General features: G+C 34.5%; 1 protein-coding gene across 1 annotated transcript in view; it reads left to right on the forward strand.

The window, feature by feature from the left end:
- The window catches only part of LOC150099913 (ATP-dependent RNA helicase DDX42), a 218,005-nt gene that overhangs the window by 54,332 nt on the left and 149,007 nt on the right, over positions 1-14,666 (forward strand). The window lies entirely within an intron of this gene.

Below are 14,666 nucleotides of genomic sequence, written 5' to 3' on the forward strand. Positions count from 1 at the left end.
AAATATGGAGTTGCTTAGTGATTATTTTGTAAAAGTGTACCATCTTGGTTGTGATATTGTAGTGTCTAATGTGTCATTGATTTCATCTATCTATAGATGAAATAGAGGTGCTTAATATATTACAGAACCTTAATGGGTTAGATGGCATATTGGCCCATGTGTCATGAGAATCTGCAAGAGAATTAGCACCTCCTCTAACCACACTATTTAATTTAAGCCTCAGTTCTGGTAAAGTACCAATAGAGTGGAAAGAGGGGAAAATAATTCCACTGCATAAGGAAGGCTCCAAGATGGAAGTTGCAAATTATAGACCAATCAATATATCTGATAACACAGTGGTAAAAAAATTCAACAGGCATACAATCTGAAATACATATCCATACTTGAAGTAGGAAAAGCCATCAAAGGCTTGAAATGTGGAAAGGCAGCAGAAGTAGATGATATTCGACCAGAAATGCTGAAGTATGGTGGTATAAAAGTCTTACAGTGGCTGCACTGCATAGTTCAGAAAGCCTGGACAGAGGGACAAATTCTTGATGATTGGAGTACAGCTCTCATAGTACCCATATATAAAAAGGGAAATAAAACTGAATGTGAGAATTAGAGGTATTTCCCTACTGAGTGTTCCTGGCAAGATCTATGCAAGTATACTTGAGAAACGGTTGAGAAGAATTGTGGAAGAAAAGCTTGGTGAAGAACAAACTGGATTCAGGGGCTAAATAGAGGCTGTCAGGATCAGATCTTCACTTTACGACAAATAGTTAAGAAAGCATGGGAATATAACAAAGATCTGTATTTAAGTTTTGTTGATCGGGAAAAGGCATATGACAAGGTTCCAAGAGAGAAGCTATTCAATACTCTTTAGTTATATGATATCAATGGGGCATTATATCAAACAATACTTAGTCTTTATTTGAGTTGATATTCAGCAGTTAAAATTGAAGGAAGTACAGGAAGATGGTTTAATGTTAAATCTGGTGTCAGACAAAGATGTACATTAGCCCCTCTGTTCATTATCTATATGGATCATATTATGAAGGAAAGTGGTATTAAACCTGATATCAAAATTGGAGATGTTAACGTTAGCTCTTTGCTTTATGCGGACGATGTTATACTTCTAAATAAATCCACTACAAGTCTGCAAGATTCCCTGACTAAATTGAATAACTGTTGTAATAGATATGGTATGAAGGTCAGCAATAAAAAGACAAAGACAATGAAAATAGGTAGTGTTATAACATTGTAGTATTTAATATTTACTTAATATGGTTTATCTCCTTTTCTTAACTATCTCCTGAATAATTTGTCCTATCTCAGCAGCGCCTATATGTGTCTGCCATTGCCTTGCTATTATATACTTCAGTCTCTTAGATGATCACGTGCACGAGTCTGATCTACAAAGGGATTGTCTCAAGGTTAAGCCAACTCCTTGGTAACAAAGCTTCTGAAGTTAACTTCTCTTAAGGTTCTGGGAAAATTTGTTTGTTCTGCTGCGCCACCCAGAACCCTTAGATTGGAAAAAACCTCTCAGTCAAGGAATGAACCTTCAGATATGCACATGGTTAATCTAATCTATTTCTATACTAAGTTATCAATTATCAATACCTTCTATAATCAACCATGTTTGCAGTCGTGGTCTTAATTAACAATCATCTCCTGCTTAGATCCGAATAATTTGAGTGGTGCATTGGATTCTTAGACACAGACAACCAAATTAATAAGAGCAAAAAGTTTATTTAACATAATGATCATCATACAGAATAAAGAACTTTCAATTATCACTGTACTACTAGATTACAAAGTAAAATTAATCAATCTATATCACACAGTAATTAATACTACAAAAACAATATGTTCAAAGATTCAAATCTCACATTCTTAGATTATAAAAATTAATAATGACTTTTAGGTGTTAATCAAGCAGTGTGGATCAACACAAGTACAATTATAATACATAGCACATATTGCTCACCGACTATGATTAAAATATCACAGTTCTGTTTTAATTTTAGATAGTCTCAAAACTTTATAAAGGTCTATGATTCTTAAGTTACAATTATCTTCCTCTCACACATTACTTGATTAAAGGTTTACTATACCGAACTCGAGGATTCCTCATGCTTGTCCTTTCGATTCTTGGGTTCTTTTCAAACGTTTTCTTCCCTCTATGTTAAGGCTAAAATTCCTGTTAGCTTAGGTTGGTCCTCATGGAGTCTGCATATCGATCATCTATGCCTAGAATATTCTTAGCTTGAGGCAATTCTGCATCCATAAGGCACACTACCTGGCCACTGTCTTTTCCAGGAGTTGCCTGTTGCTTCGAAAATCCTCTATTCGTTCATCGTAGGGTTGGAATCCGTGATCCCTCTAATCACGACTCGACACCTCCGACTTCTGTCACTGAGAGTGAACAGAGACTCCAGACAAAAAGGCTAAAAGTTCTTTAGGGGGGGGGGGGTTCATCCCTTTTATATCAACCCCTACCGGGACTACTTGTAACCCTAAATTTTCACCTGATACGTTATTCCTTTGCACTTGTGGGCCTTGCTTTTTCGTAGCGTCTTCCCCAAAAACTTGGGTCGCCACATGCCGTATGCATGCGTGACTGCTTGAGGCCATTTACTAATCCAGTGTCTTGCCCTGCACTTTGACCTTATAATCTCAGTTGGTTATATGCAATTTACACAGTAATTCTTTTATATCAATTCTAACAGAAAATATATATATAACAAATTCATTGTCTAACATACAATTTGGTAGGTATTCTACACGGGAATATTCACAAGTTTTACACTAATTACGGTATTCAATATTTGTCAGGCTATATACAACTTATACTAAAATACAAGCATATCCTTTTTAAGGGTTTTAACTTGTTAAATTATGAATGAAACATTCCTTAGTGAATTGTATTCATTCACAATTTAACAAAGGTTTTCCCTCCTTTTTAAAAATTTTTCTACTATTTTTTTTTTTTTTTCTGTTCCGCCTTTCAATTTGGGGTGGGTTGAATAAATCTGTTTCAAATTGCCATTAGCCATGACTATGTTTTCAGAATTCCTTCCTTCTGTTTTTTTCTCTCACATCATGCTGTGAACTCCTCTGATTATAAAAGTAACGTATATTACCTGTTTTTTTTTTTTTTTTTTTTTTTGTAAAATGCTCTGAATATGATTTATCTCACTGCAGGCTCTCCTAATCCTCTTTTTGATGCGAACATAATTAACCTCCAGCACTATAGGTTGAAATTCTTCCAAACTTATTTAGTCGCTATTTATTTCTGATACTCTTCCAATTAACGAATTATTGCATGCCGGATGACCTGTCTCTTCTGACAAAGAGGCCTTCTCCATGCTCAGTTGATTATATACTGGGTAAATCTCAGATCTATCAGCCTGCTCTTCATTACTCTGTTTCTGAAGCTTAAAGCTGAATGAGTTCTTGTCATCCCTGTAAGACCGTGATTTGCAATCTTCCTTGGTGATTCGCCTTCTTCCAAGAAGACATATCTTCCTCCTTGCATAATTACATGCGAAGTTATATCTTATCAGGAAATCATTCCCTAGAATCAACTTTATGTGTGGGAGAGAACTTCTACGCAGAACCAAAAACTCATGCCAAACACACAGATTGAATTCAGGTAAGTTTATTGACTTGGTTGCGTGAATTGTAGAGGCTGTAATTCCAGATATTCTCACGGATTTCCTGAGATACGAAACTTCCCCTTTTACATAAGGCACCAATATTCTAAAATAATCCCCTGAAATGATGGAGGTCTGAGAACCAGTGTCTATCATAGCTTACATCATTTCCCACAGACGCTTCCCTCTACTATCATTCCATATGATTGCCCTTTACGTCTTTGACCTCTATTCCAAGTCCTATTCACGTATACATGGGACCTAGGCTCCTCATTGTAACCTTTGTTGGAGCGCCTCTTACTGCTGAAACAATTGCAGGCAAGGTGCCCAATCTTGTCACAATTGTAACATCTTGGTGGTTCTCTCCTTTCATTCTGATCACTGGTCCTTCTTAGATTTGATGAATGTTCAGAGATGTCCTATACGGTCACTGCTGTCAGTTTCTGCATGACTGAGTCCAGCTGATCAAGCAGAGGCTTTTGTAACTTCTCAACCGTTTTGCGAATCCGCTTTGTAGTTCCTTCGTTCATGTTGCTGGATGGTTCTTGGGGTCTCATGGATATTGCTCCCAGTTGTTTCATTACTTCGTCTAGTCTTTCCATAACAAGTTGCTGGAGACGTTCTACTTCCTGTTTAATTATAGATCTGACATTACATAATTCAGGAATGGTTTCTGTTAATCGATTGATTGTCTCAATACCATTTCCCTCACTTCCCCTTTTATTCTTGGACTTATCCTCCCTACTTTCTTTCTCCTGTTCTTGTTGTTTAATTGAGCTGCAATCTTCCTCAACGATGTTAATAAGGCCGGCAGCAGGACGGATGTCCCCAAGCATCTGCTGCCTTTCTTTCACAGCATTATAGCACTCATCCAGATTGGATATTCCTTTGCTGAAAGCTGTCTCTCTTAACTCTTGTCTCACCCCCCAGTCTGAATTGTTGGAAGACAGCCCAGTCCAAGTGGGGGTCTTTCCTCATTCGAGACGTTCAACAGTTAACAATCTGTTCTGAAAATCGGACACACTTTTACTGTCCTTTTGAGAGCATCTCTGGAGCTTCCACAAGTTAGGCCCCAAACTTCTCAATTTAGAGAATTGAGAGATTAGGACTTCTTTAAATTTAGAATATTCCAGAGTCTCTTTAGAACAGGGGAGGAGTATAGGAAGGTTTTGGCCTTCCCTACCAGCTAACTGCAGAGTAGCACCGGTAGCTGAAAGTGTCCATCCTCCAGCCTTTCTTAGCTCTTCAATATAGGGAAAGAACGCTATGACGTTGTCTGTCTTTTCCCCCGAAAATTGCCGGAACACCTGTTGTGGGTTTATACACCTAAAGAATTCTGTATCGTTCATTCCTGAACTACTAGTAGGAGTGGACGTGCTTATACCTGAGTTTACAATGTACTACACTAGAAAATATTCAAATTACTCAAAACTTAACCTTTGCTCTTCAAATGCTTGGTCAGAATCCAAAACCTACTCACTGTGAACTGTCTAAGATTTCAATTTAATAGTACAATTCACATCCTACTGGCTGAGCCATTTGTTATAAAGTTGTAGTATTTAATATTTACTTAATATGGTTTATCTCCTTTTCTTAACTATCTCCTGAATAATTTGTCCTATCTCAGCAGCACCTATAATGTGTCTGCCTTTGCCTTGCTATTATATACTTCAGCCCCTTAGATTTTCACGTGCGCGAGTCTGATCTACAAAGGGATTGTCTTGAGGTTAAGCCAACTCCTTGGTAACAAAGCTTCTGAAGTTAACTTCTCTTAAGGTTCTGGGAAAATTTGTTTGTTCTGCTGCATTAATCTAATTGATTTTTATACTAAGTTATCAATTATCAATACCTTCTATAATCAACCATGTTTGCAGTCGTGGTCTTAATTAACAATTATCTCCCTCTTAGATCCAAATAATTTATGAGTGATGCATCAGATTCTTACACAGAGGCAACCAAATTAATAAGAGCAAAAGGTTTATTTAACATAATGATCATCATACAGAATAAAGAACTTTCAATTATCACTGTACTACTAGATTACAAAGTAAAATTAATCAATCTACATCACACAGCAGTATTAATTACTACATAAACAATATGTTCAAAGATTCAAAGCTCGCATTCTTAGATTATGAAACCAATAATGACTTTTAGGTGTTAATCAAGCAGACTGGAATAGACATCTCTACAGCAAGCTAGCAATCAACACAAGTACAATTATAATGCATAGCACATATTGCTCACCGACTACAATTAAAATATCACAGTTCTGTCTTAATTTTAGATAGAGTCTCAAAACTTTATAAAGGTCTATGATTCTTAAGTTACAATTATCTTCCTCTCACACATTACTTGATTAAAGGTTCGCTATATCGAACTCGATGATTCCTCATGCTTGTCCTTTCGATTCTTAGGTTCCTTTCCTTCCAAACATTTTCTTCCCTCTATGTTAAGGCTAAAATTCCTGTCAGCTTAGGTTGGTCCTCGTGGAGTCTGCATACCGATCATCTATGCCTAGAATATTCTTAGCGCGAGGCGATTCTGCATCCATAAGGCACACTACCTGGCCACTGTCTTTTCCGGGAGTTACCCATTCTTCGAGAATCCTCTATTCGTTCATCGTAGGGTTGGAATCCGTGATCCCTCTAATCACGACCCTACACCTCCGACTGCTGTCACCGATAGTGAACAGAGACTCCAGACAAAAAGGCTAAAAGTTCTTTGGGGGTGGGGTTTCAGCCCTTTTATATCAACCCCTACCAGGACTCCTTGTAACCCTATTCCTTTGCACTCGTGAGCCTTGCTTTTTCGTAGCGTCTTCCCCGAAAACTTAGATTGCCACGTGCCGTATGCGCGTGTGACTGCTTGAGGCAACTTACTAATCCGGTGTCTTGCCCGTGTACTTTGAACTTATAATCTCAGTTGGGTATATGCAATTTACACAGTAATTTTTTTATATCAATTCTAACAGAAAATATGTATATAACAAATTCATTATCTAACATACAATTTAGTAGGTATTTTATACGGGAATATTCACAGGTTTTACACTAATTACGGTATTCAATATTTGTCAAGCATATCTTTTTAAGGGTTTTAACGTGTCAAATTATGAATGAAACATTCCTTAGTGAATTGTATTCATTCACAGTTTATTAGTAGAATCGTTGAAAATGTCAACTGCATTGTGAACGGAGAACATGTGGAACAAGTAAAACATTTCAGCTACTTATGCACGATTTTTAGTGAAGATGGTAAATTAAAGGAAAAAAGAAAACCAGGTTGTCCTCTTAAACGATTCGATTACTTCTAAGGCCGGAACAGGCCATGCTAGGCCTAAATCCTTGATACACATGATGATGGTAAATTAAATATGCAAATAGACAACAGAATCAACAAAGCTGGTATGGTAGGAATCAACTGAATAAATTTATATGGAATAAGAGAGAAATTAGTCAGAACACTAAATTAGCTGTATACAAGACAGTGTTCAAACCAGTTTTAACTTATGGATCGGAGAGCTGGGTCAGAAGTAAAACACTTGACCAAAGACTAGAGACCGCAGATATGAGAGTCCTGAGAAAGATTAGAGGCGTGAACAGATGGCATCAATGGCAATATCATATTAAAAACGAAGATATTAGGAAAGAACTTGACATTGTCAGCATCCAGGAATGTGTTAGCAGAGCTAATCTCAGGTGGTATGGTCACTTAAACAGAATGGGCGAGGAAAGATTAGCAAAACAAGTGTTCTCTGCCAGGTTGGCAGGAAAATGACCCAGAGGAAGACCAAGATATGGATAGATTGATACTGTACAAAGTGCCTTAGACCATAGAAATATAAGATTTGATAATGTTGGAGCCTTAACAAGTTACAGACTGATTTAGAGGAAAATTGTAGATAAGAAGTTAGTAATGATGTAAATTTTTCATGTAGTACTATCATATCCTGTACACCCCTTGAGGATACATGTCAGGAATTTGATGATGATGATCAATATATCTGGAGAGACCTACCCTTCACATGGTTTTGTGAAGGGTAGGTCTTGCCTCAGTAACTTGCTTACTTTCTGTAATAAAGTAACAGTAGAGTTGGATAAAGGAAATCCTTACTCAGTGATACTGCTGGACTTTGCAAAGGCATTTGACAGTATTTCACACGGAACTCTGTTGCATAAATTAGAGCAAATGGGATGGATCCGAAGCTGGTGATTTGGATTAGAGGGTGGCTGGTGGATAGATATCAAAGAGTGGTTTATGGAGGCGCTGAGTCCAGGAGAAGGCAGGTGACTAGTGGTGTACCTCAGGGCTGAGTGCTTGTTCCTCTATTGTTTAATTTGTACATATTCACGGGTTCAGGTATTTTTTACAGTTTGTGCATTTTCAGCCAAGGAGACTTGGCATTAAAAAGAATTTTTGCACACTCGAATCCTGTTAGCTGTTTTTTGGGGTAAAGAACGAATACCTCTGTCTATGCTATGGAAAAAATCTATTATGGGTACCTTATTCAGAGCAACAGCAAAATTATGACTTTTTGACATAATGAAACGTTTGCTGTCTGTTAGTGGGCAGCTGGACACATTAATAACTACTCTATCCGTATCACTGACAATATTGCTTGATTTGGGGTGGCTCACCAGTAAATCAAACTTGTGTTTTAATCTATCACGGGAAGCATTAAAAACCTTTCGGTATGATGTCGATCATATGCGTAAAATGGTGTTAAATTTTTCAGCCTCTAATACTGGTTCTATAGCTTTATTGATGCCTACTATTTCTTTATTCAAGAGGGCAAGAGATTTCTTTGCTTCTTGTAGCTGATAATTTAACAGTAACCTACTGGCCTTTAAATAAATCCGATGGGCTCTTTGAGACCTCAAAACTTCTTTGTCTGCTCATGGTATTTCCTTACTGAAACTTATATCCAGTTGTTTTTACAGGGATGATTGTATATTATACTTGACAAGAAATTAGTTTTGATGGCACTTATGACATAATAAAGTTCATTACACACACACACACACATTCACAAGAATAATAAATTTATTATTGCAAATATTTCAACTAGAAAGTAGCTGGTACTATTCTGATATGGAGTATTTTGAAAAACATGCTCTTGATGCTGCCATTCTCAAACCTTCTATCTGGCTAAAATACATGAATGATGTGTCCTCCACCTCAAAAGCCAGCATCCCAGAATCTAGTTCACTGTAGAAAAAAGAAAATAACAATACAGTTTTTAATGGCACTTGCAACATAATAAAGTTTATTAGAGACATGTATTCACAAGAATAAATAATTTTTATTATCAAATATTTCTACCAGAAACTAACTAGTCATCTTTAGTACATCAGCATAATAACAAGGTGAAGCTAGAACAAAGAATATTAATCCTATTTAAAGACTGAGCCACATGCTGAAATTCCATGTTGCGGGTGGTTACAAAATAACATAAGATTACAATATATGCCAAACTTAAGTGATTGAAATAAAACTTAAATTTAGATAAGGAATTGAATGACACAGCATTATATTAGAGACAGTATTATTATATTGAATGACAGCATTATATCAGCATAAAAGGAGGAGGGGAGGAACTCACTATTTTTTGCCATTTAAGATTATGAAACTTCTCCAGATTTTGGTAAGAGAAGTCATTCCATTTAAATTTGGGCAACGTATAGAAGTGTTTCAGCTATCTTTAAATAACCACTCAAACCTAAACCTGCACTGATGCAAAAGGCAAGTATTGGACCAGAGTATTATTGTGGTCATTATCCACTCCATGGCCAAAGCAAGGCCAAATTTTTCAGGTTTATTCTTGTTGATATAAGATTGATGTTCTTATGTTGTTTTTCAACAGAACATCCTGTTTGTCCAAAATATGAGTTGATTCATTTATCGAGGTGAGTGAAAATACTAATATTGGTTTTCATTCAGTGCCAAAGTAAAAAGTAAATGTTTTTTTTTTTATCTGCAAATGTGCAAATTATCCATTGGAGCAAAAAAAAAAAAAAGCTTAGTCTGTAGGAAATATGGAGGTTTCATCTAAGCCTACATGAAAAAATGCATTTTCTACTCCTTTTTATTTTATTATTTGTATATATTATTATTTTAATATTTTAGCGGCTGAAATGAGGTTCCTTCGAGGGGTTGTGGGGCTGACAAGACTCGACAGAGTCAGAAGCTCTGCAATTCGGGAAACCCTCAATACTCAACCGCTGATTCTCCGTGTTGAGAGATCACAGTTACGTTGGTATGGGCACCTGGTCAGAATGCTACAAGAGAGGCTCCCTCAGCAGGCCCTCTTTGCCAAACCAGAGGGTGGAAGGCCAAGGACTCGCTGGATAGATTATATCCTAAACCTTGGGTGGACACGTTTGGGAATCCCACCAGAACACCTGAGCTTGGTTACAGAAGATCGTGACCATTGGAAGTTCCTCTTGCAGCTGTGTCCCCACAACCCAATTAGGAAAGGTAGGCCTTGAAGATGTATGTATGTTTATTTTTATTTTATTATTTTGTTTATTTTATTTTATTATTTATATTATTTTATTTTATTTATTTTATTTTATTTATTTTATTTTATTATTTATATTATTTTATTTATTTAATTTTTTGTTTAAAAACTAACATCTGGACATCTAGACAGGGCTTGCACTTCCCAAAATTTGGTGAGCTATAGCTTCTTTTTATTTCATGAAGAAAATAGCATAAAAGAAATATCCATTTGTTTTTATTTACCAAATGAAAAAACTATTGTATTTAAGGATGTTAACAAAATTTTGCATGTCTTAGGATTATTATCGTCTTCTTTCTCAGCCATTTTCTATCCACTGCTGAATGAAGGCCCCCCCCCCCCCCCCATGATCTTGCAATTTTCCTGGTCTTCCTCCATCCATCTCTTTCCAGCCAGTTTTTTAATTTCATCTGCCCATCTTGTTTTTTGGGTGTCCTTGTCTTTTCTTTCTGGTTGGTATCCAGTCTGTTACTTTTCTGGTCCATCTATTGTTCTGTCTCCATTTGGATGCTTTTACAATTTCTATTGCATCCAAGGCTTTTGTCTGTGATCTAATCCATTCCTTCCTCTTTTTTTCCATTAGTATTACTCCTAGGGTGATTCTCTCCATTCTTCTTCATAATTAGCCTGGTATTTCCCAAATAAATACCAGGCTAACTGTATTCTTCTTTTAATTTCTCTCTGTAATCTGTTTTCAATGTCAAAAAGTTGCCCCAAGTACACATAAGGAAGACTATTTCTGTTGTCTCATCATGTTTTATTGTTTTTGATCTTATGTACCTACTGAACATAGCTTTTGCTTTTCTCTATTTATTTTAAGACCTATCTTCTTGCTTTCTGTGTTCAGTATATTTATCATTTCCTGCAAGTTTTGTGCTGATTCTGAAATTAATAAAATATAATCTGGGAATCTTAAAGTGGTTAATTTTTCACTTTTTGTTGTCATGCCTTTGGAACTCTAGTTAATTTTTTGAATCATCTCCTGAAGTGCTGCTGTAAACATTTTAGGAGATATAGAATCTCTCTGTCCCCTTTTGTTAGGGATCTTGTTGCTTTCTATTTGTTGTCTTATAGTTGCTCTTCCAGTTTTGTATATTTCTTTTAACAGTTCCACATATTCACTTGGCATGGATTGATTTTCTAGTTTCTATTATTGCAGAAGCTTTGATGCTGTCAAAGGCTTTTTCATAATCTATAAATGCTAAGCAGAGAGAGTTTTTTATATTCTTCTGTTTTTTCCATGATTTGCCTCAGTGCATGTATATGGTCAATTGTACTATATCCTTTTCAGAATCCAGCCTGCTCTACTGGTTGTTTTAAATCCAGAATAGGTGTTATTGTTTTTGTATTTTATACAGAACTGATAATAAGCTAATTGATCTGTAATTTTTGGCTTCTTCTTTATCTCCTTTTTTATAAATTAATGTTAATATTGCATTATTCCAGATTGTACATATTTTCCCTTTATTGTACATATTTTCCCAGATTGTACATATTTTCCCTATGAGGTTTGTTAGATGTTTTATTAATTCTTCACCGGCAATCTTTATTAACTCAATCTGGATTTCATCTTCTGGAGTTTTTCCAGTTTTCATTTGGTATATAGCTTCATGTACTTCTTTATAGCTTATTGGTAGTTCAAAATTATCGTCAGTAGTGGAGTTACTTCAGTTATTCTGTTATTCATCTTTATAAAGTTCTTTGTAAAGTTCTTCCAGTCTTTTGATAATTCCTTTTGGATTTCTTGTTTTACTGTATTACTGTACCATTCTTTTTTTTTTTTATTGCTACTAAGTGTTTGTTTCCAATCATCAGGCTTCTTCTTAGAATTTTCATATTTTTGTTATTTTCTATTATTTGTTTGATTTTGTTAGTGTTTTTAGTGAAGTAGAGTTTTTATCTTGTTTCATATCTCTTCTCTTTTTCATCATGTTTATGGTTTCCTGTGAAAGTATGTGTTCTTTATTCTTTGATGATGTTCTCTTAAAATTATTTGAAAATATTACTATGATATCTGTTATTGCTTGATTTAGTTTATCAACATCCTCTTCAAAAATGTTTATCTGATTTTTTATTTATTGTGTTTCTATATTTTTTTTAGTTTTCAATTATTGTTTTAGGGTCAAGTTTTTCTGGTTGTATTTACTAATTTCTTTCTTTCTGATTTGATGGGCAGCATAACTTATCTCTTATTAGTCTATGATCACTTCCTGTTGTGAACTGATTTATGACTGATACATCATATATTATATATTTCCTGTTGCAGAGGATATAGTCTATTTCATTTTTGACTTCTCCGTTTGAACTTCATGTCCATTTCTTTTTGGGGGCATTTTTTAAAGAATGTGTTCATGAAGTAGGGTCTGCTGGCTTCTGTAAATTCTATTAAAATATTTCCATTTCTCTCCCCTAAAGCATGAGTTTCAATTTAGGAAAAGTTTTCTCCTATTTTTGCATTAAAGTCTCCCATTATGATCAAAAAATGTTTTTTATTATTATCATAGTATTGTTTAAAAGACAGTCTGAAGAATCCATATGTGACATAATGGAATACTTAATTAAAACACTAATAAAAGGTAAATATATGTACTCTTTGGAGTTTGTCTTTTAATGTATTATCAAGGAAACTCAAGGAGCTTCCTTGATAGTACATTACATTGATAATAATACATTGAGTTTTTTTTGCCTAAAGTTTGTAAAATTAAGCTTTTGTCACTTTGCCTACTGGATATAGAAAACAAATAGATATTTATTATCATCATGGTCATCATCATCATGCTTATCAAGGATTTAGGCCTAGCATGGCCTGCTCAGGCCTTAGAAGTCATCGTTTAAGAGGACGTCCTGGTTTTCTTTTTCCTAATGGCTTGTACTTTAAGGCTCATTTTGGTAATCTTTCTATTTTCATTCTTTGAATGTGTTCCCATCCATTTATGTTTATATTTTTTAATTTTTTTTATTACTGGTTCTTGGTTTAATTCTTTCATAATTTCTTCGTTTCTTTTGTGATCAAATAGGGTATACCTTGCAGTTTTTCTCATAAACTTCATTTCTGCTGTTCTTAATCTTTGTTTGTCTTTTTGTTTTATTGTCCAGATTTCGCTTCCATACATTAAGACTGCTAGGGTTAATATATTGTATACTTTTAGTCTGGTTTGTTTTTGAACTAGGTTTGGTTTAAATATAGAGTTAATTACACCTGTTATTTTTAAATATTTTTACGTTTATATCTTTTTCATTTTCGTATGTGATCATACATCCTAGGTAGTTAAATGAATTCACCTGGTCTAAGATCTTGTTATCTATCACTGTTTTAGTTCTTGTTGGATCTTGTCCTTTAAAGGCCATAGTTTTTAATTATTCTGTTGATATTATCATACCATAATCTTTGGCTATCTCATTTAAATCTAAAATAGCTTTCTGTAAGTTATCTTCAGAATTTGTAATTATTATTTGGTCGTCGGCAAAAAGTAGAGTGTTTAAGTTCACTATAGGAGAAAGTTTAATTCCTTGATGTAAATTTTTATTCCATTTTATTATTATTTCATTTAAGTAGACATTAAAAAGAGTTGCTGAGAGGGGACATCCCTGTCGAACCCCTTGGTTTATCTCTCTTGTATATGATAGCTCGTGATTTAATCTTATTTGTATTTGATTATTTTCATATATACTTGTGATAGCTTTTAGGATATTATTTGGTATTTGTCTTTCTTTTAATATGTTAAATAATATGTTTGTTTTAACTTTGTCAAATGCTTTTTCAAAGTCAATAAATGCAATATGTGTTTCTAAATTGTATCCTCTTCTTTTTTTTTATTATTAATTTTAGGCAAAAGGCCGGGTCTATACATGATCGTCCTTTTCTAAATCCATTCTGTACTTCTAAAATAAAGTTTTTGGAATATTTCATTAGTTTGCTATTTAAGATTTTGCTATATATTTTGTAACAGGAATTTAGTATACTGATACCTCTATAGTTTTTAGGGTAATCTCTATTACCTTTTTTAAAGATAGGAATCACAATTGCTTTTCTCCATTATATTCGTGGAATACCAGTTGAATAAATTTTATTTAAAAATAATAAGAGTCTTTCTTTGAATCTTGTTCCTGCATATTTATATAGTTCTGAACCTAGCTTATCTTCTTTAGGTGATTTTCCATTTCTTGTTTCTTTCAGGCTGATTTCTAATTCTTCTTTAGTTATTTCCTTTTCATTTTCGTTAATTGTTTGCCAGTTGTCTTTTTCAAAATATTTATCTGTCCACAATTCTGCGTAGTAATTTAGAAATTCTTCTAATTTCAATTTGGTGTTTAATTTTATGTTTTCTTTGGTATCTGCATTTAAGTGTTTCAAAATCTTATATACATTTTGTCTTATTTTATATAAATCATGTTCTAAATTAGAAACAAATTTGTTCCATGATTCGCTATGTCTTTTTCTGACTTTTCTTTTAGCTGTGGCTCTTATTCTTTTATATTCTATTTCATCTTCTAATCTTTTA

Source organism: Typopeltis vanoorti, chromosome 13 (genome assembly GCF_054136105.1).
Source record: "Typopeltis vanoorti isolate ZY-2024b chromosome 13, IOZ_Tvanoo_1.0, whole genome shotgun sequence".
NCBI classification, from domain to species: Eukaryota; Metazoa; Arthropoda; class Arachnida; order Uropygi; family Thelyphonidae; genus Typopeltis; species Typopeltis vanoorti.